At 45.4% G+C, this 22,744-nt stretch overlaps 1 protein-coding gene across 4 annotated transcripts in view; it reads right to left on the bottom strand.

Annotated features, from left to right (window-relative positions):
- CYRIA (CYFIP related Rac1 interactor A) overlaps positions 1-20,662 on the bottom strand; it is a 109,733-nt gene extending 89,071 nt beyond the window's left edge. The window contains exon 1 of one of the 4 annotated variants that reach the window (XM_016947574.4): positions 20,558-20,662. The gene's annotated coding sequence lies outside the window, so the exon portion shown is untranslated. The remainder of the gene's footprint in view (positions 1-20,557) is intronic. The other 3 variants (XM_016947580.4, XM_063789278.1, XM_063789279.1) reach the window with 3 other exon arrangements.
- Between the last annotated feature and the right edge of the window lie 2,082 nt (positions 20,663-22,744).

Raw genomic sequence — 22,744 nt, 5'->3', positions numbered from 1 at the left:
TTTAAATGAGCTCCTGCAATGACACAGCTAGTGCAGTATCTGATATGTAACAGACATTTTAAAATGCGGAGTTAGAATTGAATGCCTGTGAGGTAAACACCACTGTATTACACGAGCCACATGTATTCTACCTTCAAGGTGATCACGTCACTGGAAAAGGAGATGGGATATTTCTACCTATGACTCTAATATAAGGTGGAAAGCAGTAAAAGCTCTACGATGTCACAAAGAAAATGCTTTGGAAGGTGAGACAAACCAGAGATCATTGACAGCTAGGTATCAGCAAATACTTTCTGGAAGAAAAGACATTTGAAGTAGGAGGATGCTACAGTTTATTTTAAAGGCTAATGATGGATGATTATTCATTTATACTTTAATACATAGAAAAGTATGATCTGATATGCCTGGTAATTTGGAGGGTATAAGAAAAGAAAGAGAACACGAAAAAGACCCTGTCCCCAGATGATTTATTATCTAATTGGGAAAAGATCATATGTGCTTATACACGCACACACCCACACAAGTCAGCTGTCCCTGACAGTTTGTGACAAATGCCCAATGAATAATTCAGAAATGAGGAGGCAGAAAAGGATCAGGCAGGCAATGCAGTATGACCAGAACTGCACAGGCAGGTCCCAGGAGAAAAGGAGGTGGCTCTAGCTCTAGTCTTTCCCTCTCTGGGCCTCAGTATTCCCACCTATAAGATGGATGGCTTGATTTCAATCAGATTTTTCCAACCACGTAGCAAAGGTACACTTGCGGTCTAAGGAGACAGTTGGTAGAATCAAGATGTCTAGAATTCCTCCTCCCCCACCAGGCCACTACCCTGTGGCTACAAGCAGCTTCATCCATTTCTTCTGTGTGCTGTACAAATATGACCATTTTCCATGCAGCCATGACATAGCACATTTTGAAAATCCCTTATCAAGATTATCTTAAAGAATGCTGCCTGTTTAGTTGTCCTATGAGGCAGAGCTTTTGAAAATGGAGAGGACTTGTATAGGCAAAAGAAGTCTCAGGAATCTAGAGAAGCTGATCAGTGCAAGGAAAAATGGGGCTCTGGGGCAGGCAAGCTCAGGCCTCCCTGCAAGACCAGAGAAGCCATGTGCAGTGTGGGAGCCTCCCTGTTGCGACTTGACATTTTCTTTAATTGTACTTACATTCATAAAAAATGGTATTTGTGATGGTTAATTTTATGTATCAACTTGACTGGAGCATGGGGTACCCAGATATTTGGTTAAACATTATTCTGTTTATTGCTGTGACGGTATCTGTGGAAGAAATTAACATTTAAATCAGTAGAAAGACTAAAGTGGGTGGCACTCTTTAATATGGATGGGCCTCAACAGATCCCTTGAAGGCCTGAATAGAACAAAAGGTGAATTAAAAGGGGGGATTTTCTCTCTTTGCTTCTATGTCTTTAAGCTAGAAGATGAGTCCTCTCCTGCATTTGGATTCAGACTTGAACCAGACTTATACCATCAGCTCTCCTGGTTCTCAGCCCTTCTGACTTAGGCTGGAACTATATGATCAGCTCTCCTGGGTCTCCAGCTTGCCAGATGCAGATCTTGGGACATCTGAGCCCCTATAACCATGTTGGTTAATTACTTAAATAAATCTCTTTCTATCTGTAGCCACATCCATATCCGTATCTATCTCCTATTGGTTCTATTTCTCTGAAGAACCCAGATTAATGCATACCAGGTAACAGGGGATGTGTTAATTTGCTCAAGCAATGAAACCACATCTGGTACAATCTTCCTTCCAAAAAGATTTTTTACAGTCATTAATTGTGTTCATGCAAATTAGCGAGTTGAAATTTAGCTTTCCTGTATCATCTCAGTTGACTTGAAGCAAAGAAATAAACAAGTATATTCAAATACTAGATAATTAACAAATGTCTAAATTTGAAGCAGGTCTGGAGTATGCTCTGAAATCCAAAAGACCTTGTCTAAATTCTGGTTTTGCCATGTGTGAGCCACCTGATTGATTATACGCAAGAATGTAAGCTCCTCTTTCTCATCTGTACCAGCTGCTCTTGCAGAATTATTAAAAAGATTAGACCCAGCCCAGAGCTTAGCACACGATGTGTCCTCAGCAAGTGCCAGTTTCCTTTCTCCTTGATCAAAACCCATACTACAAGGCCCTGCAGGTCCAGTCTCCCTCTGAACCATATCACTGCTGTCTTCATTTACTCCTAGCCATACATACTGACCTCTTGCTTTTCTTTGAATTAGCAAAGCACACTCTCATCTTGGGCTCTCCCCACTTTCTTTCTCCTCTGCCTTGTACAGTCCACATTTTTCCTTCAGATTCTGGCATGGCTCACACAGCCCCCACAACCCCGCAGTTCAAACATTTCTTCCAGGTGTCTGCTAATCAGACTGCCTTCCCTGACCCACTCATATCAAGGTGAATGACAGTGTCCCTGTGAATGGCCTTTGTGCTTCCAATGAGCATTACTTTGAGAGGCTCCTGTTGGAGCCACCACTACAGTAGTTTGAGGCCCACGGCCCTGTCCAACCAGGATGCTCATCTCATCCCCCTGACCTCCCGGGCTCTAAACACTTTACATGTATCACCTCATTAAATCCTCACAGCAACCCTAAGAGAAAATGCTACTATTACTATCTTCATTCCATTAATCTGACTAATGAGACACAGAAAGGTTAAGTAATTTGCCTAAAGTCACACAGCTAGTGAGTGGAGAAGTGTCCCAGGTGGTCTTATCTATCTCAGAGAAACTCAGCCAGCGGGGTGGAGTCTCTGCCACACCCACTGCATAGCCTGGCCCTGCCCTCACATCTTGTTGCCTTGGTTCGGTTGTTTGTAAATTTAAGAGGCTACCATTGCTCCCAGGAAGACAGGGTAGAACAACAATGACAACAGCAAAAAAAAAAAAAAAAAAAAAAAAAAAAAAAAAAAAAAAAGAATGTAATGAACAGTAAGCATTTGGGACAGCCCCAAAGAAAGACACAACAATGGTCAAAAGCACTATGTCAATACTGTCCCTGTCAAGGCCACTGCCCATCAACAATGCTGGGGACCTTGAGTTAAGTCTGTGCCACTAGAGTTATTTGATGTGATGACATGAGTTTCATCAAAAGGGGAATTTCAGCAAAAGGCTTTGTGGATGTGATTACACTTGAATTTAAGAAATAAATTGATAAACCTGTTTATCTCTCTAGCATGCAGTTGAAAATTTGGCTTTGCTGTTTTCTAATCTTAAATAGACTTCAGAGACTTGGCTTATATTTTACTGTCTTGGGTTCCCAGATTATTGGAGCAGCTGTGATCTCATGAATTTACTCAGAACAACTAGTATGTACTGAATATCTACTATATATCAAGAAGAGGGTCTAGGCCTTGCTTTTAAAATGTAGGTGTGGGTGACACAAAATTTCCTCCATCATAGACCACTGCATTCTAGTGTGATATTTCCCAATAAATATTGATACCAGACATAAGCTCCATTCTTAGTATCCAGTCAAATATTATTTTACTAAGAACATAATGTTCACACCGTGTTTAATAAGCTTACAATGTACTTGTTACACTGCATTATTTCCTCAATTGTAAAAGATTTTATAGTCAGCCTTTCATATTCACAGTTCCACATCCTTGGAATTCAACCGACCAGGTTGGAAAATACTCAGAAAAAAAAAATAAAAAAATAACAACAATAAAGCATAATAAAAATTTAAAAAACAACATAGTATAACAACTATTCACTTAGCATTTACATTGTATTAGGTATTGTAATCTAGAGATTATTGAAAGTATATAGGAGGAGATACATAGGTTATATGCAAATACTATGTCATTTTATATAAGGGACTTGATCTGCAGATTTTGATATCTTGGGAGAGGGATGGTCTCTCTCCCAGGGACGATTACAGTACAGAGGAAGGATGTACAGCACAGGGGATGGTTGCACAGTACAGGGGACGGTTGTACACTACAGGGGACAGTTGTACAGCACAGGGGATGGTTGTATAGTACAGGGCATGGTTATACAGTATGGGGGACAGTTGTACAGTACAGGGCATGGTTATACAGTACGGGGGACAATTGTACAGCACAGGGGATGGTTGTATAGTACAGGGCATGGTTATACAGTATGGGGGACAGTTGTACAGTACAGGGCATGGTTATACAGTACGGGGGACAATTGTACAGCACAGGGGATGGTTGTATAGTACAGGGCATGGTTATACAGTACGGGGGACAGTTGTACAGTACAGGGCATGGTTATACAGTATGGGGGACAGTTGTACAGTACAGGGCATGGCTGTACAGTACACAGGGCATGGCTGTACAGTACAGAGGACAGTTAGTTGTGTAATACAGGGCATGTTTATACAGTACAGTGGATGGTTGTACAGTACAGGGCATGGTTGTACAGTACAGGAGACAGTTGTGCAGTACAGGGCATGATTGTACAGCACAGGGAACAGTTACAGTACAGGACACAGTTGTACAGTACAGGACACAGTTGTACAGTACAGGGGATGGTTATACAGTACAGGGCACGGTTGTACAGTACAGGGCATGGTTATACAGTACAGGGGACAGTTATACAGTACAGAGCACGGTTGTACAGTACCATCCTGCTGGTTGCCAGATGACTTGGATGTACCACTTCCCCTCCCTGGGAGGAGGTTACAACTGGTATAGGACTTGGACATTTGCCTTGTTTACCAAATGGAGTGAAAATAGAATAAAGAAAGCCACATCCCAGTAGAAGTTTCAACAAGAGTCTCAAGTTTCTGCCACCTTCCTCGATCGCTTCTGTCATGAGCATGACACATTCCAAGAAGCACACACCCCCTCAGCCCAGGTTCCAGAATGAGAAGAAATGTACACCAGTGCCACAGAAGCCAACCTGCAGCCCCTGACACGTGGCACAGCAAGACAGTCGTCGCCATCAGCCACTGAGATTTGGGGGTTATTTCTGACTGCAGCAAAAGTGACATACTCCACATTTTTCCAGATTAAATAATTTTATATTCACAGGTATTATGTTGGGGTCTGCTGAGACGAAATTATGTCAATTTTATGGATGACATCCCTAAGACGTAAGAGTGGTTAAGCAATGGCCCAGAAATCAACCAAAAAGAGGAGCAAAGCTATATCTCAGCTGAATGAGTACATAGTATAAAACAAGACTGACTCACTTCAATATAAAAATCTCCGCAAACTGCAGATCGATTAAAACACTAGCAAATCATAAAGGTTTCATTGGTCTCTGGGCCAGTTCCTGATATCAGGGATGATGCAACAACAGACCAAGAGGCCTACAATAGAACAAATGCAGAACCTTCTCCGTTAAGCTTCATGGGCTGGCAGCCCCAGCTCTCACACTCAGAGGCTCCACAAAGCAACCCTAAACATCTCAGAGAGACTGGATGCTCCTCTCTGGCCATGGAAAGGCCTTCTGAGCTCAACAGACAAGCTCTGTAGTGGCTCTGTGACAAGTATCTCAGAATGCCCATTACATGCCTGCAACTGGCACCGGGAATGGCAACAATCAGAGGGTGTGTTATTTCACCAGGAAATTCAAACAGAAAGACCGTGACCTTAAGGCAAGTCAAGGAGGTAGGTAGCAATTCAGGACAGAGGCTCACAGGCTTTGACATGAGTGACTAATTCAATTTTTTGCTCCTATTGTTTTAAATTCAAACCTTATTGTTCTTTTTCTTTGCTTTATTATCTTCTTTCTCTCTTACTTTCACTTTAAAAAAAAACATTCCATTCAACGGGGGCGAGTGAGTCACCATAATCATTTATTTAGACACATTTCAGGCTCGCTCTATGCTATCCGGCCCCACTTGCTGACATATATGGAAGGCGTTCTGCAGCAGCTGATCTTTTTACCAGAAAGCCCAATTTTCAACAGCTATTTCTGGGGGGTCTGGGAGGGTTGGCACCTTGCATGTGGCTTTTCATGACAATTCACACCCTTGGTTTCCTACCCTGACCCAAGCTAGGCTGACTTCTAACACCTCCCACTCCTGTATACCCACAGATGCTGTTTTCAAGCCTCCTCGTACCTGGAGCAACAATCCTGGCCTTTGCCTTCTTATACTGTCGTATCAAGTACATTAAATTATCATCCTAGAAAAATTAGGTAAACATATACGTGTGCATGTTTGTAAAGCACCGCACTGCAGTGCAGAAGCCAAATACTAATATAAAATCAGGAAAAGTATTTCTGACAGCTGGAAAAAATCCCTAAACAGTTGCAGACAAACCTGGAGAAGTAAAGTTGATAAAAACTGATCTGTGAACAGACTCTATCCTTCATCCAAAACCTCTCACCAGGTAGCACCTTGTGAACATGGGTCCCGCACAGGCATGTGAGTCACGCCCTGAAATTTATACAGAGCTTTCCACTTGTTTTCAAAGCTTGTTGTCTTCAAAATATTCCTGAAAAGGAGGCAGGAAGGAAGATTAGCTCCACTGGAGGATGAGGAGATGAAGACCCAGGGAGGCTGTCCACTCACTTTGAGCAGGTCATTGGCAGACCAAGAATTAACTTTTTATTATTTTAATATCAGGTGCCGTGAATTTGTTTTTAATTTCCCCATTTAAAAAACTTGTAATATGCAGTTGAATGCAGGAAATTCCAGTCATCTTATCTCAAGTACCTTCAGATAAGGTTCTTCAAGGAGGCTGCTTGGAATGGGTTCCATGAGGAAGGGGTTTATCTGTCAGAACAACCCCAGCACCTAAGCACAGTCAGTTCTCAAAAAACAGTTTTTGAATAAGGAAAAGGCAAGTCTTTGCTTTTTCCCTTTTTAATATTTTTAAGCAAACCTACTACCTGATCCAGCAGCTGAAAGCAATCTTCCCTCCCCAGCTCTCGTTAATGAACACTCCACAGCTTTGTAACTATGGGGTCCATCCTTTGACACCCACACATACTTCTGGTTGGAAATCCATTTCTATCATTCCTCTGTGAAAATTCCCTAACATCTTCCCATAGCTTCAGGATGTCCTCTAGCTTCCGTCTTCAGTGAGCTCTTACCTACCCCCCTCACACTCTAACCCTATGAGCTACTTGTCCCACCTGCTCTAAGTTGCTACAAGTTGCTATAAGCCACTTTTTGTCCTGAGGAGCAGGATTCAGATGGGCAGAGGATACGAGGTGGGAGCTGGCAGCCTCCAGAGGTCCCCGAGCCTCATTGGGGCCAAATGCTTTTCTTAGCCATCCTCTCTCCCCTTGCCGTATACCCTATTATATTTGCTAGGATTTTTCCCTGCATTTGAAGAAATTCAAGCTCCTCTGAGATGAGCATTTTGCTCTGTAAAGGGAAAGGCCCTGCCAGGGGAGGTTCTTTTCCTTCTGGAAAGGTCTCCAGAGATGAAGTCTTCCGGGTCCCACACACTCCCCCTGCTACCCCCTGCCACCCTCTGCGTCAGCAAAGTGGAGAGTGGAAAGTCTTGGCTGAAATCCTGACACACTTTGAGGGTTTCTCGAGAGCTTCCCTGTTCCAGCCTTCGGTCAGTTTTTATAAACACCAGTCCCCAGCAGGGATCGGATGAGCAGTTAATCCCCGGGGATTCTGAAGAAGCCCTCTTCCTCTGGACTCCAATTAACACTCTCCTCTCCACAGCTTTCACTTCCAGCTTTCTCCTGGCACCTTATCCTTTCCTTAGCAATCCTGCCCATCTGATGCTTGTCCAGCTGGTTAATGGGGATTTACAGCCAGCATTTCTTCAAAGTTCCAATGTTTATTTTAAAAAATCACAAATAATATTTAACTAGGACTCTTGGACTTAAAAAAATAAATAGGAGCAGAAGTCTTCATAAAAGCTGGGCTCTCTTTCTATCCCAGACCCTTTGCTATGTGCTGGGGATGTGAAGATTGAAGACAAGCCTGGGCCTGCCCTGCATGGTGCACAGGCCAGCGTGAGAACAGGCCAGTGAACTGCAGACAGCAAAAACGTCCTGGGTCAGAGGAAGTGCCAGGAGGGCCTTGAAATCACAGGCTGGCCTGTGATGTCTCCATGACCCCACGGCCTGCAACCGGTCACTTCTCCACTCAGCTCTGGCCCTGGCCTCCCTGCAGTTTCTTCATCTGGCCAGACACACTCCACTCTGGTTTGGCCCTCGCTGAGGCTCAGACTGGAACAGTTTCCCCTGATTATCCACAATGATTATTTTACGTCCTTCGGGCCTTCACTCAATCCTCACCTTCTCTGACAACCCTATTTAAAATAGCAACTCTTTCCCCAAACTTGCTGTCATCCACCCATCCTTCTGTATACCCATCTCTGCTTCATTTTCCTTCATGGAACTTACCACCGTCTAACATGATATACATTTTACTTGTTTATGTGTTTATGGTCCATCTTTCCCCAACAAAATATAAGCTCCATGGGTTAGGGAGCTTTGTGTGTTTGGTTTCCTGCTGAATCCCCAGAAACAGACCCAGAGAAGTGCACAACTCATTGTAGGTGCTCAATAACTATCTGTTGAATAAGTGGATGGACAGATGGACGGATGAATTTGACGGGGACCTGGGGAAGGTTTACGGCGAATGTTACACCAGAAGCGAATCTCAAAGGGTCTGTCCAGGCAAAGAAAGGGCATTTTGAAAAGAGGATGTAGCTCATGTGTGATCCTGGGTAAATCACATTACCATTTTCTCTTCTGTAATACGAAGCTAACGCATAGTATTTGCAAGTCTATGATGAGCCATGAAACTGAAAATGGACTTTGGGTGAGCTAAACTGAGCCAGTAGTGGGGCAGGCTGAAACAACATGGGAAGAGACAAGAGGAAGTTGCTTTTCTCCACAGCCGGCAGATTGAGTTATGACCAGCAGACAGATACTGGGGAAGCCCAGCCCTGTGAGGTGGGAGCTGATGGGTCAGCTTGATCTCCTGGTTCAACAAGGAGTGTTTCTGTTCCAGGGCAAGGCAAAACCCCAAGCGCTCTATAAAACTGCAGCCTGTGAATCACTGATTCACCAAGCAAGCCAAAATGTTTGCATCTCTCCGAGTCTTGGTTTTGCTCTCTATAAAATAAAAAGCACAACTTCTTCTTCCATCGAATGACACATCTGGAAGTATCCAGAAAACTGTCTGGCACTTTGGGAATACATGGTCAAAGTTTGTTAAGTAGAAATATCATATACTATTTGCACGAAATTTACATTAAGGTAGGGCGTGCCATGGGACTCCATTCTGGAAAAAGGCACAGAAATCAAGCTATGATCATATTTTCTGAGGCTTAAGAGACTCCAGTCATGGCAGGAAAAAGGATTTTATTTTCTTAAAAAAATAAAATAAAATTGTGGCCTGGAAGCAGTGCGAGCTGTGTGGTATGGAAACGTGTAGAAGTTTTAGAGCCAGGCCGACTTCAACCAAATCCTGGTGCCCCATTTTCAGCCCTTTTCAGTCCTATGTCTTAAAGCAAATTTTAAAAAAACCTTCTTAGCTTCATTGTCTTTATCTTTAAAAAAGAAATGAAAATATCACCTTAGAAGGTGTCTGTGGGATGAAAAAATGTATACAAAAACACTATCCAAATAGTTAGAATTAATAGGTGCTAAATGTATACTGAATAGCATAATTCACTGCTGTTAACATAATTAAAAATTTGGGAATACTATGAAAAATTAAGGGTCATGACTGGACTGGGCAAGCTATAAGTCACTGGTTAGAAAAAAATAACTCACATTCATATACCACAAATAGTGATCACACTGTAGCTATTTTAGTTTCTATGAGCTACTCAATCTATTTCCTGAATCTGAGGTTTAACAGATAAATTTACACAACCCATGACCTTACTAGCAGGTTGAGCATGTAGTGTGAAAGGGAGAAAGAGGGACGAGGCCTTGACACACAGATGTTTTAAAGGGAGAAAAAACAGGAGATATGCACTTAGCACTCCATCCACACCCGTACAAGCTCACTCGCTCGCCCCAAGTGATGAAAGAGGAAACCCCAATTCAGACCCATGGGGAAGAGGGCTCTTTGCTTCAGTAATTGCAGGCCAGAGCTGAACAATCTCCTTTTCCATCTTGAGAATGCCTCTGGGCTTGGGGTGTGGGGCCTAGTGTGTGGGCCTGCCTCACCAACCCAGGAATGGCTTTAGACTTCATCTAGTCAAACATACTTGTTAAAAATGGAGGAACTGAGGCTCAGGGAGGGGAGGAGGCTTACAACAAGTTAGGCAGAAGGTCAGTGGCAGAGCTAGGCTTATACCCAGGGGACTCCTTGGACAGTGCTCACTCCACGGCCCACGTGGTCTTCCTGATCCTCCGCAGTTTGGTAAGCAAAACTGCAACAATATTTCACATTCTCTTCTGTTCCTTCTCCCTCACATCCAGTGTCTCAACTCTGCTAAGCCCTGCTTGGGTTTGACCCTAAAGAACTTGAACCTGAAGGAGTTGTAAATGTGCGGCAACTGGAGCACGGCCTGATCACACAGGGGCTCAGACAGCTGCAGCACAGCTTCTCCTGCTCCCTCCCTTTCTTTTCTCTTTCATAATCTTTTTCCTACTTTCCCCAACTGACTATTACATAAAATTGAATGCATTCTTGGTCTTTTTTTTTAAAACCTGAATTGGGTTTTTCTTTCACTTATTTTTATTTCTAAAGTCGCATATGCAAATGATTTGGGTGTTTTAAAAATGTGTAGCATAAGATTTACAGGGTTCTATGTTTCTGAAGCAGCAGAATTGGATATTTCTCCCTAAGAAATGTAATTCAGTTGCTTTCTGCCAGTTAATGTCAGAATTGCCTTTCTTGGTGGTTACCAGTCCTTGAAAGACAAAAGGTCCCTTGGCTTGCAGGGGCATCTGAGTAGTCAGTTCCACCTGTGAGCTACACAAAGGCCAGGGCAGAGCCTTGTCCAGAGAGTGCCTGGCAGATTCCTGCCCTCTGCAGCGCTTCCTTGGAATGAAAAGGATTCCCCCAATGCACATGTACACGCTTACACATACACCTGTACACATCCACATATTCACCCCCACACACCCACTCACAAACTGCACACACACATACCCACACTCACACATACCTATACACACACAGCTATACACATCCACATATCCACACCCACACACCCACTCGCAAGCCACACATAAACACACATATATTCCAACCACACACATCCATTCAAACCACACACATCATACTTATACACTCACAAGTCCAGGCCTCTCTAGTTTCTAAGGGCCAGCCATCCCCAGAGGCACCCTATTCTCCATGTGCGCTGATGTGAACCATATTTACAGCTCCCTAGTGGCTCCAATAGTCTATGCAAACCAAAGGCCTTCAGGATCCTGGAAGTTAAGGTCACTCCTCCGTGGTGGAAGCTACATGGCTATCACTGGTTGTGAGTGGGTGAGACCCTCCTCCAGAAGGACACAGTGGGTCCTCAGAGAGGAGGAGCTGCTGATTTTTAAACATCATCAGATTCTGAAAGAAATGTTAATCTTTTGATCTGGAAAATGTCAGAATTATGATGCATTAATAATAAACTCAAAAGACAAAGACATAAAGAAAGAGAAAACAGGAGAGAAATGCAGAGCAATTGCTGGAATGGCCGTTGCCATTAGGGCCACTGCCAATGGCCATGCTTGGTCAAGCAGCCAATGAGACCTCGTGAGCGTCAGTGGTGTGAATGGCAGTAGAGTCACCAGGGCCAAAATACATCTGATGCAAACCAGCCAAAGGCACAGAAACACTAGAGCTGTGGAAGAAGTAAAGGAAGACCCGAGAGGGAACCCAGCAGAGGGCACAGGGAAACTTTCTACATCCCTCCAGAGGTCAGCCTGGGGCTGGCAGAAGGTACCAGTACAGCCAGACAGACAGCTCAGTGCTTCCCACTCTCCTCCTCTTTTGACGTCCTAGCCTCCATGTCTTAATTCTCAGAGAGACAAAGGAAGAAGTCATTTACTTAGAAACTCAGTTCCTAGGGGCCAAGGAAGAGAAGTGACAAGCTCAAGCTCACTTTACAACCAAAGAACAGACCCAAAATAAGAACCAAAATGTTCTCACGCTCGGCTGAGGCTTTTCACTTCCCCATGCTCACTCTTTCAGCCCTGGCTCTTCCTCACATGGGTAAAATGATGAGTAAGATTTAAAAATTCCCTCTACCATCCCCCTCCAAGGCCAAAACCAAAACTTAATTATAAGCCACACTCAATAAAAAATTCCCAGCTTATTTTTACTTCTCAGGAAATTTTTTTTAAAATGACTTTGTCCCAGTGAAATTTGAGAGCCCATGTTTTTTGACTTTTTTTTTTTTTTTTTTTTTTTGGCTGTTGTTTTGTTTTTGTGCCAAGCATGGTCATTTAATTCAGTTAATTGACAAAATATAAAAATGGCCACTAATGCTTTTGATAAGCATGAGATGGACCATGTCACCATACCCTCTAATATCCAAAGGTAGGATATTCACTTGTGTCATCTGGACTTTGCCGACACAGTCAGTTCTTTTAGGCTTTCTGCAAGATCCACAAACCCTTCTTTGAGACTCTTTGCTCAGATGTGCTTCCAAATTCAGAAATGTCTTTTAGAAAGGTAAAGAGTGCATAAGCCATGTATTACATACATGCCCAGCAGGGTCTGGGACACTCATCTTTCTGCTGAAAACCTCATTCATCTTGAGTGTAATACATAAAAGTTATAGAGTCTCTGGGCCAGCTTTTGCTTTCAAATGCATGATGAAATAAACTTCCCATTTTCAGAGCTTTTTGGATTTTGGACTTAAAAATAAGCGAATGTGTATGTGTCAAAAAATAGCTTATGACCCCATTTATTAATTCTGAAGGTATTCAAGGACCTGGATTTAAAACTGCAAGACTCCAGAAAAAAAATACATGTTTAAAAAATAAGACTTAGGATAAGGAGATTGATCATATAGTGCATGTACAGTGCTTGATGCTGATGAGAATCATTATCCTTGTTACAATCTAGGAAATAATGTGGCTAGGTTCACTTCAGGTATAAATTGAAAGCTCGAAAGCTAGAAACAGAAGTCTAGAGGGGTTGACTATGTGGGGCTTTTTCAGGGACAATTCAGGAATGTGTTGTCAGAGAAAGGAGAAGTTTCACGTCATTTCCCACCCAGAGAAACAAATAAAGAGGAACCTAGAGGACGCAGCAAAAACTTTACAAACAAATTTTATTCAAAGGTCAGGCCAAAAGGAAGATGGATGTATATTTAATTCACATATTCCTCACAATATTCCTGAGACACAAACATTATTAACTTTAGTTCACAAACTGGAAAACTTAGCAAGCTTAAGGAATTTGCCCAAGGAAAGGGCCAAGATTCCATCCAACCCAGGTCTGTTTGCTTCCAAACACTTGCTCCAGAACTTCAAGGAGCAGATGTCACTTGTCTGGATTTCAAAGAGCTGTGGTAGCTGAGTTCTTGTCTCAGCCTTGGAAAAACCACTGGTCTCAGTTTCTCTTTCTTCCTCTTTTCCTGTCTTTCCCTTTCTTTCCTTTTTTTCTTTTCTTTTCCTTCCTCCCTTCCTTTTCTCTTCCTTTTCTTTTCTCTTCATTCCATCCATCTACCTAGCTATCTAATCCCCCAGTTTCTGTGGAATAGAGGAGAAAGAGCAGGGGTGTTCATCAGCATGCACGCCTGTCACTCTGTAAGCTGAGAACATAGTTATCTTGTGTTCCTTCCCATGACTGCAAGCTGTACCAAGGAAGGGCCTGAGAAGTAAGTTGGATACCACCTGCCTCAACTGGGAGCGATCCACAGCTCAACAAGGCCATATGCTGCACTCAGTGCAGGCTCAGCTCATTATTTCTGTGTGGCATCCTCCGTGGAGGTGGGCTGAGCAAAGGACACCCTGAAGGACGTCAGCCAAACACAGACACACCAGTCACAGGGACGCACTTGAAACACAAGCTATATTTCATTCAGTTCTAAGGTATGGAGGCTCCCCTGGCTAGCAGAAACTCACCACCTCTTTGAGATGAGTGTTCTACCCAAGACACATGCTAATTAACTCCACGCTCCTCACATATGCATAGCTCTTGTTTATAGTGTGGGTGATACAGAGAGATCAGGCTTTGAAGGCACACAGATGTGGTTTCAGATACCAGCTATGCCACTTTTCTAATGAGGTGACATTCTGCAAATTCCTTAACACCTCTGGACTTCCATTTCCCCATCCATAAAATGGGGATAATATCTGTTTCAAACGTTCTTCAGAAGATTGCTAAAAGTGGGTACAAAATGTTTATCATTCTCCTGCTGACAATACCCTACATGGCTCAGTAGGAACACAAGACTCAGGAGATCGACAGCTTGTCAAAGCCCAGGCTGCTTGTGAGTGGGCAGCGTGACTACAAGACCCTGGGTCTTCTTGGACTCTCCACTTGCTCTTGCCCCAACCACAGCATGAAGCTTCTCACATGAGGTGACTGGGAGCCAGCCTCATCGTCGTGGCTGGAAAGGCCTGCATCTGGTTGCCAATGCGAATGAGAGAACTTGAAGAGTGTTGGGATAAGAGCGTGTCACTCATTGTTCCTCATGATTGAAAAATGATTGTGCATTTAATTTTGAAACTCAGGAATCATCAAACCAAAAAATGATTTTTAAAAAACAACATTAACTTAAAACAGAAGAGCACATTGCAGTAACCAAGGCATCTGTGAGGTCAACCTTCTTCTGCATTCACTGTGGTGAAGGCTCTGGAATATGGGAGTAAGCTGGTCCCTCTGTGCCACTCCTGTGTCTCTGCTTGTCTCTTCCCACTGTCATCAGCCTTTTATCAGGATGCTCAGCCAGAAAGTGGCTCCCTTTCTGGGAAGGAAAACAGGGCTTCTCGCCTCCTTGAGAGGATTCCTTGAAAACACACTTGGTTCTCTGCATCCCAGCTCTCTCTTGGCAACCTGCTAACTAAAACGGCTAGGTTTTGCCTCTTCACCTGTCACTAGAGGAAATGAGTCCAAGAGCTTATTAGAATCATCAGGCTAGATGTGGAAAGGCACTTTCAAGTCATCAAATCCAGTCTTCCCATTTCACCAACAGTGAAACTGAAGCACAGAGATCTGCTCTTCCCTTACGAGGAAGTGAGGACTGCAGCTGACAGCTGAGCTTCGGTGGGCAGCCTTCCAGGACAAGCGTGTTTCTGTTTCGTGCTCCCTCTCTATGCAACATCAGGTGTAATTCAGGTGGTCCACAGAGAGCGCCCATGTGGAGGGAAATTGACTCTATTGAAGTAAGAGTCAAAACAATACTTCCCTCTTCCCTCAGCACACTGCACTCTGTAAAACACTGGCCAGGCTCCACTGGGCCATGTGTTTCCTCCCCTGATTCTCCCATGGAGGGAGAGCTACTTGAGGGCAGGGGTAATGTCATATTGATCACTGTATCCTAGCACAACACAGAGCAAGAACCCACCCCGTACATATTTGTCAAATGAATAATCTCATTTTTATGCTTGATCCATCATAAAACTGCAATTAAACCCTTTGGGGCACTCCATTTCCCCAGTTTCATTTAAAAAATCTAATTATCTATGCCATACAGAATTTTTATTAGAAAGTGAAGTCATTAAATAAGCAGACACCAGACTCAGGCCCTGAGATAATTGCAAATAGAAACACATCTGTCTGCAGCGCTAAGCTGGACCTGGTAAACACACTGCTGGGAAACATGGCACCCATTCTCAGCACCTGGATTCGTGGGGGAAATGGGATTCTTAGGCCAGGGGAATTAGGCTTCCAAATTACCCAAGAAAGGCTAATGAGCAATTCTATAACTGCTTTTCAATACCTCCAGCTTCCTAGGTGATAGCTGTACTGACAGACTGAATCCCAGCACTTTGGGAGGCCAAAGCGGAAGGACTACTTGAGCCCAGGAGTTCAAGACCAGCCTGGGCAACATGGCGCAACCCCACCTCTACAAAAAGTGAAAAGATCTTGGTGGTGCACACCTGTGGTCCCAGCTACTCAGGAGGCTGGGGTGGGAGGATCACTTGAGCTGAGGAGGTTGAGGCTGCAGTGAGCCATGATGGCACCCCTGCACTGTAGCCTGGGTGACAGAGCAAGACCCTGTCTCAAAAAAAGAAAAAATAAATAAACTGAATCCAAGTCACCTTTGTATCTGAAGAGCCATCCATCCATATGTTCTGACCTTGTTTCTCCCGTCTCTGTATCCCTGGAAAGCAACTGTTATGCTTTCCATTCATAAGTTCAATCATAAAATCTTGGCCTGCTTAAAGGTTCAGTTTATTTCAGTGACAAATCAGCAATCCATTCTTGTGCAAAGGAAGCTACTTCTAGCATCATCAAACATTTTCCTTTAACTCAGATGTGTCAAACTCCTCTTCTATTCATCACTTATAGAAATAACATCCCAGCCAACTGCAGAAGCAATTCTTAAGGCTGTGGTGACAGCAAAATCCTAATAAACTCTCTAAATATTTACTAAGAGACTGAGTTACAACACTGACCGGTTCCACCCCTGTTAAAGTCTGCCTGCATTCTCCAAACACAATTATTTTAGGTCACTGACACGCCAGCCAAGGAAACGACAACACTGTGTACTACGGCACAAAGAGCAAGTAGAACCTAGCTTTAAATTCTGGTCCTGCCACTTCCTAGCTTCTAGACACGAGGCAAGGGACTTTACCTTTCCCCGTTTTCTTAACTGTAAAATGGGGACAATAATACTAATGTCATAGAATTGTAGTGATAATTGAGAAAAATGTATATTAATGTTTATAGTAACTTAAAAAAAAGAAGTTCAACATGCTCAGAATAAAAAATACGAGGCATTCATTTTAAAGTATTCTCACAGATAGAATATGTTTCTAAAACTCAGGGTGTTTGCTGCCACTTCAAATTTGTTCTCCTTTGAAAAAAAGAGTGTTGGTGATTTGCGCATTGTTGTGGTATTGTAGAACATAGCTTATCTAGTGAGCAATAACTTGAAAATTAACCAGCAGTGCTAGGAGCCTGAGCATGGGCAATTTTTAACCTTCTCCAATAATGAATGGATCTCCAAAGGCTAGAATTCATCCAAAGAGCTTTGTACCATGGTTTTAAGGGGACCCAGAGGTCCAGTAACTGAGAACGCTTTTCTAATCAATATAACTAAATAACAGCAAGTCTACTGTGAGGTGGGCACCATGCCAGACCCTTTAAATACATAAGATCATTTAAATCTTAGAAGGCAAGTATAATTATTGCAATTTCTCAGATGTAAGAATTGAGACCCAGAGAGGTTTGATGCACCTTCAACCACAGTTAAGACAAAGGAGTAGTGGAGTTTGAACTCATGCCTGACTCTTAAGACCACTTTCTTTCCAATCACCATGATGTCTTGTCAGGTAATTCATGCAGCTCCTGAGACAAGATTCTAACCATGATGAAGTGGGAACCGGAGACTTCTACAAGAGGATGAGTCAAAACTCAGTAAGAAAGGCAGTCCTGGCTCCCTGCCATGCTTCTCTCCCCTACCCTGCTCACAAGGGCTGATGTGTGGCTCTCCAACCATCACTCCATTGCTCCTCAAGTGGACAGTGGAAGGACAAATGTATTTCAGCCCCAAAGCACAAATCACCTGATTCAACCCTCATGGGTGACCTAGTCAAGTGGCCACCTCTGGGCCCTACATCAGCCTGCCCTTCCTTTTATCATACCACCTGTCTAACTGTATTACAAGGATCTTTTTCCATGACTAAATTTTTTTTTTGAAAACAGCAATGCTGCTCATTTTTCGAACCCCTAGTTCCCAAAACTGTATTTGGTACAGAGCAGATACTCAATAAATGTAAGATACATAAATAAGTCAGAGGATTCAACATCAAGGCTGGGCAAAATGCCTCTGGAGGATGCCTCTAACCCTGAGATTTTATAGCTTAATTATGCCTAAATTAGTTTTCAATCTCTGGACAGTGGTCCAGGGCTCTCTTTAAGATTGAGATCTCCCAATAGAACTAGGACATTATGGGTCCTTCAGCCTTTCAAAGTGTTCAAAGCATTCCCGGTAGGCTATTCTATGCCATCCCAAAAGAACAAGAAAATGTGGCCAGTAGGATAGATGCTGTCAACCCCATTTTAAAGACGGAGAAACTGAGGCTATATGAGTGAACTGACTTTCTCAGGACCAACATTTGACACTGAGGCTGCTGATTCTCTGGTCTTTTTGTGCTACCATAATACGTGCTCAGCTTATTTTTAACAAACCTAGAGCATGGCAATGTGAAGGGACTGGCAGGGAATGGAAAAGAAGAGCGTGTACTGAAGAAAAAAACACCAGGGAAGGGAAGGAACAGCCTCACTGGAGAGTGTCACTGACAGCTGACAGTGGGTGCCCCTATGGCCCTGGGGAGCTATGAACTCCTTGCCCAGGGCTGGCTTGGGAGGGTCTACTTGACTCTGGGTCCCTGACTTATCTAGTTGCATCTAGGCCTGGGAGCAAACGCAAACTGAATTCTTCTTGGTGCTGAGTAAAAACAGGAAGTCACAAGTGGCTTTGCTCTGCTCTCAGCTGGGGTCCTCAACAGTTCAGGTCAAGGGTACACTTGGGACACTCCAGACAGCTTCCTGGCAGCTCCCTCCACAGTAGTCCAGCAGGGACAGGAAAAGTGGAGACACCTTCTAAAGAGCCTCCTATAGTGTGGGTTTAGGCAGCTGGACTAAGGAAGTCCCTGTGATCCCTCTGGGACAGGACCAGGGAGCCCAACAGAGATGCGTGTATGTCAGCTTCATCACTTTTCCATTCATTCAACCAAAACTGAGGGCTGACTGTGTGCTCAAATCAATGAGACCTTAGTGAAATAACTCACTTGCTCTGAGCTTAGTTTCCTCATCTGCAAAGTGGAAAGAGCCCCTGCCCCATGGGGCTATTGTGAAGATGAAAGGAAATAACACCAGTGAGGTCCTTTGCCACATTTGGTATCTATTTTTAGCACTGAGGCAGTATGCGCCCACTATGTGCCCAAGCCCGTGATGCTGCTGCTGCCCCCTTCCCAGAGCCAGAGCCCAGAGGCAGGAGGGAATGTGGGCAGGTCTGTTTCCACCTCGCTTTCCCACTCTCCCCTCACAGGAACCCAGGGCCAGCAGGAGGTGAAGTTCTGCCAGCCCCCAGCCTGGGCCCAGCGCCCATGTTTATGACTGTTTATTTCAGAGCAAGTAGAAAGGAGAAATTAGAGCCATGAAAGACAGGACAACGGACCAATAAAAACCAGCTCCCAGAAGAGTCAGAAGGAGGAAGACAGGCAAAACTGTCACCATAGCAACACAAGACAGTCAGAAGCACGCAGGAAAAACAGCCCCTGCTCTGCCTCCTGTCTCCACTGCAAAGCAAGCCCTCGAACCCCAACCAGAGATCAGTGAAAGCTGACAACGATCCACCCAAAGAACTCTGGTACCCAAGCCCAGACCTGGCTAGCAGCCACTCTCCTCCTGCTGCCCCAGCACAAGTCCCAGCCTTCCAGGGTCCCAGATCAGCATTCTGTGCCCTGGGGACTCGACACTGTGCAGATGGCCCAGGTCCCATCCAGAGGAGATAGTGACTGGTGACAGAGAGGAAAGTTTCTAACAGGGAGAAAAGGAGGGTCACAGAGCTTCAGGGGAGATCAGGGCCCTAAACTCCAGCCCCATGACCCTGTCTTGGGTTCCCTGGGGAGCAGGCGGGTAAACAAGGGTGTGGGAGAGGACATCAGGCCCTGGACCAAGAAAGATTGCTCCATCAGTTCTGGACCTGGCACCCCCAAAACAGTGGCTGGGGGAATTCTGGGGATGGGTGAGGAAATAGCTTTGGAGGCCTTAAATGACAAAGATCTTGGCCCTGGTCTCTGGGGACACTGGCTAGCGAGTAGGAGCAGCTTGGAGGAGGACCCAGGGACGGGCTGGCCCATTTTGACAGAGAATGTCTCCTGGCAGACAAGACAGGTGTCTCCACCAAAAAGCATGGCTGGCCTGGGACCAGCATTTTGGGAAGTGGGTCAAATTGTTCCCAAAGCTCAGTATTGGAAAAGTGCCTTTTGCCAAACTGGGGTTCTGGGTTCTGGGGGAGGAGAGAGGGTGACGGCAAAGTGTGCTGGGACCTAGGCACAGCAGCTTTCTGGCTGGCTAAGAACGTCTGTGGCAGGTGGCAGCAGAAGGGTCCAGGTGTGCAGGGGCTGGGGAGGGGGCCATCCCTCCCTTTGGGGCTGTAGAGAGTACCCAGGAGCCCGGGGCCTCGGTTAGTGGGAAGGGGAGTGTTAGGGGTCCCCTACAAGAATGGAGCTTATGATACCTGGGGTGGGGGGTAAGCGAGTGAGGGACGAGGGAGGGTGGTCTGGGAAAGGAACACAATCAGGAGGCAGCCCTCTCAGAAAGAGGGCAACGGGGCACAAAGCCGGACCTCTGTCCGGAGATCGCTAAAGAAGGGCTCCCGGACGGTGTCCTCCGCTCTCCCTCCCTCCCAAAGGCTGCAGGGGCGTCCGGGAGGAGAAGGATGGCAGGGAGGCGCCCGCCCCGCCTCGCGGTGCCCGCGATGCCCCGTGCAGGCCGAGCCCCGCGGCCGCAGACCCCCGCCCGCGCCCCTGCCGCGCCCCCAGCCGCGCCGCGCTCACCGAGTCGCCGCCGCCCTGCTCTGCCGCCCGCTCCGCCGCCGCCGCGTACGCCTCTCCCGCGGCCGCCGCAGCCTGAGAGACGGCCTCGGAGCCCCGCCCCGCCCCTCCCCGCCCCGCCCCGCCCCCAGCCCGGCTCGCGGCAGCCGCCCCGCCCCGGCCCCGGGGGATCCCCACCCGCGCTGTCACCGGCCGCGTCCTCACCCTCGCCTGGACAACCCCATCTCTTTGCCCGGCTCTGCTCTCTGCTCCCAGGAGCTGGTGCGGACCCGCCCCAGCAAGGTCGCCCCTGCCCCTTCTCAGCCTTGGCCACTTGGCCTTGCCTTCCCAGAGGAAGCCTGAACTAGACCTTTCTGTATCTGCACACCAAATTCCTCCACACCCACGGTTGCCCTCCAAGAAAAAGAAATCCCCGCAATCTCTAGACGCATGTTCACCTTCAAATTAATGCCCAGCCAAATCATCCCAATCCCTAGGCACACTCCAAATTACTTGAGATTCTGAACCCAGTCTCGTTCCCAGTCCCTTTCTGCCCACCCTATTAACAGATTTCCAGCCTTGGGGCCCGCAGTTATCCGATGGGACCACCGTAAAGTCTTCCCAAAGGCTCAATCCAAAAAATGTAATTAACCTTAAAGAGTAAGTCTGCAAAAACACTTAAAAAATTCTATGATGCAAAAAGAAAGTAGTGGGTTACAGCGTCATTGACGTGATCATTGTTCTAAAACATCTGCCATGGAGGCTTTTTGCATTAGAGAGAGGGAGATTCAGGAAACCAGAGAGGACTCAGCAGTGCCAAACAGGTTGTGAGTCAGAGCTCCTGTTGAGGGGAGGGAGAGCTCCTGGGGACCCCGGCTTCGGCTGCTTCCTTTCCCAGTCCATCAGCCAGAACATCATGAAACATGTGTTAAATCCCCATAGTGTGCCAAGGTACGTGCCCAAAGCTGCATGGGTTGGGGCCCTGTGTGGGCTGGGATCAGAGGAGGCGGGAAGCATCAGGAGAAGGTGTTCAGGCCCCTCTCCTTTCTGAGATCCAGGGTGTTTCCCCTGGGAGGACTTGTTGCCCAAGCTTCCTTTGCGCTCTGAAAGGCTCTCCTGAACTGCCCACAGAGGCTCTTGGTCTGTTTTTTGGCAAAAATTCACAGAGGGCAGGAAGGCACTGTCTAGTTAGAGTGAAATATTTTCCCACTTGGAAGGGGTCCTTAGGACCAGAAGAAACACTTTCCCGTTCTCTTTTTGAGTTTTCCCCATGCCCTAGACCAGCCTCTGTTGTCAATTCCTGCAAAGGTGTTTTTTTGTTTTTGTTTTTTGAGACAGAGTCTCACTCTGTCGCCCAGGCTGGAGTGGAGTGGCGTGATCTCGGCTCACTGCAACCTCCATCCCCCGGGGTTCAAGCAATTCTCCTGCCTCAGCCTCCAGAGTAGCTGGGACTACAGGCGCCTGCCACCACATCCGGCTAATTTTTGTATTTTTAGTAGAGACGGGGTTTCACCATCTTGGTCAGGCTGGTCTTGAACTATTGACCTCGTGATCCACCCACTTTGGCCTCCCAAAGTGCTGGGATTACAAGTGTGAACCACCGCGGCCGTCTGGCAAAGGTGTTTTATCTGTGAGTGGCTCTATGAGAAAAGCCTTCTTGCCATGAGGTAAACCATGTCTACTACACACACACACACACACACACACACACACACACACACACACCCCTAAAATTTTCTGGCTTAATCTGTCCACCTTGAGTTTGGCTAGGTTTTGGGAAGAGTGAGGACTAATCAGCCACAAACACCATTCATCCCCATAAAACACTATCATTTCAGACCATGAGAGGACTTTTCACTTTACACCCATCTGTCTGTAATAATACAGCTCAAGTTTGTGAGTAGACTATTTGATGTATGAGATTTCACTTCCACACACTCACAGTTGGCTTCTGTTTCAATAATCCAGGGATACCTGCATGGTATTGCCCAGCCCATTACGAAATAATAGGGTTTTCTAATGATCAGTGTGGAATTTAATAATTGAATGTTTCCTAAGACAAAATTACCAGATGAAAGTCTTTTAACTTTATCAGTAATACTAATAACAAGTTTAAAGGTTATTATCATAAAGATTATAGTGAAATTAAACTGCCATTTAGGAGGCAGGTAAGTTGAGATTGAATTTCAGATGGTTGTCACTCACAATATG

This window comes from Pan troglodytes, chromosome 12 (genome assembly GCF_028858775.2).
Source record: "Pan troglodytes isolate AG18354 chromosome 12, NHGRI_mPanTro3-v2.0_pri, whole genome shotgun sequence".
Classification (NCBI taxonomy): Eukaryota; Metazoa; Chordata; class Mammalia; order Primates; family Hominidae; genus Pan; species Pan troglodytes.
Note: the sequence above shows the minus strand (reverse complement) of the source record. Positions and strands in the feature narration are given on the sequence as shown.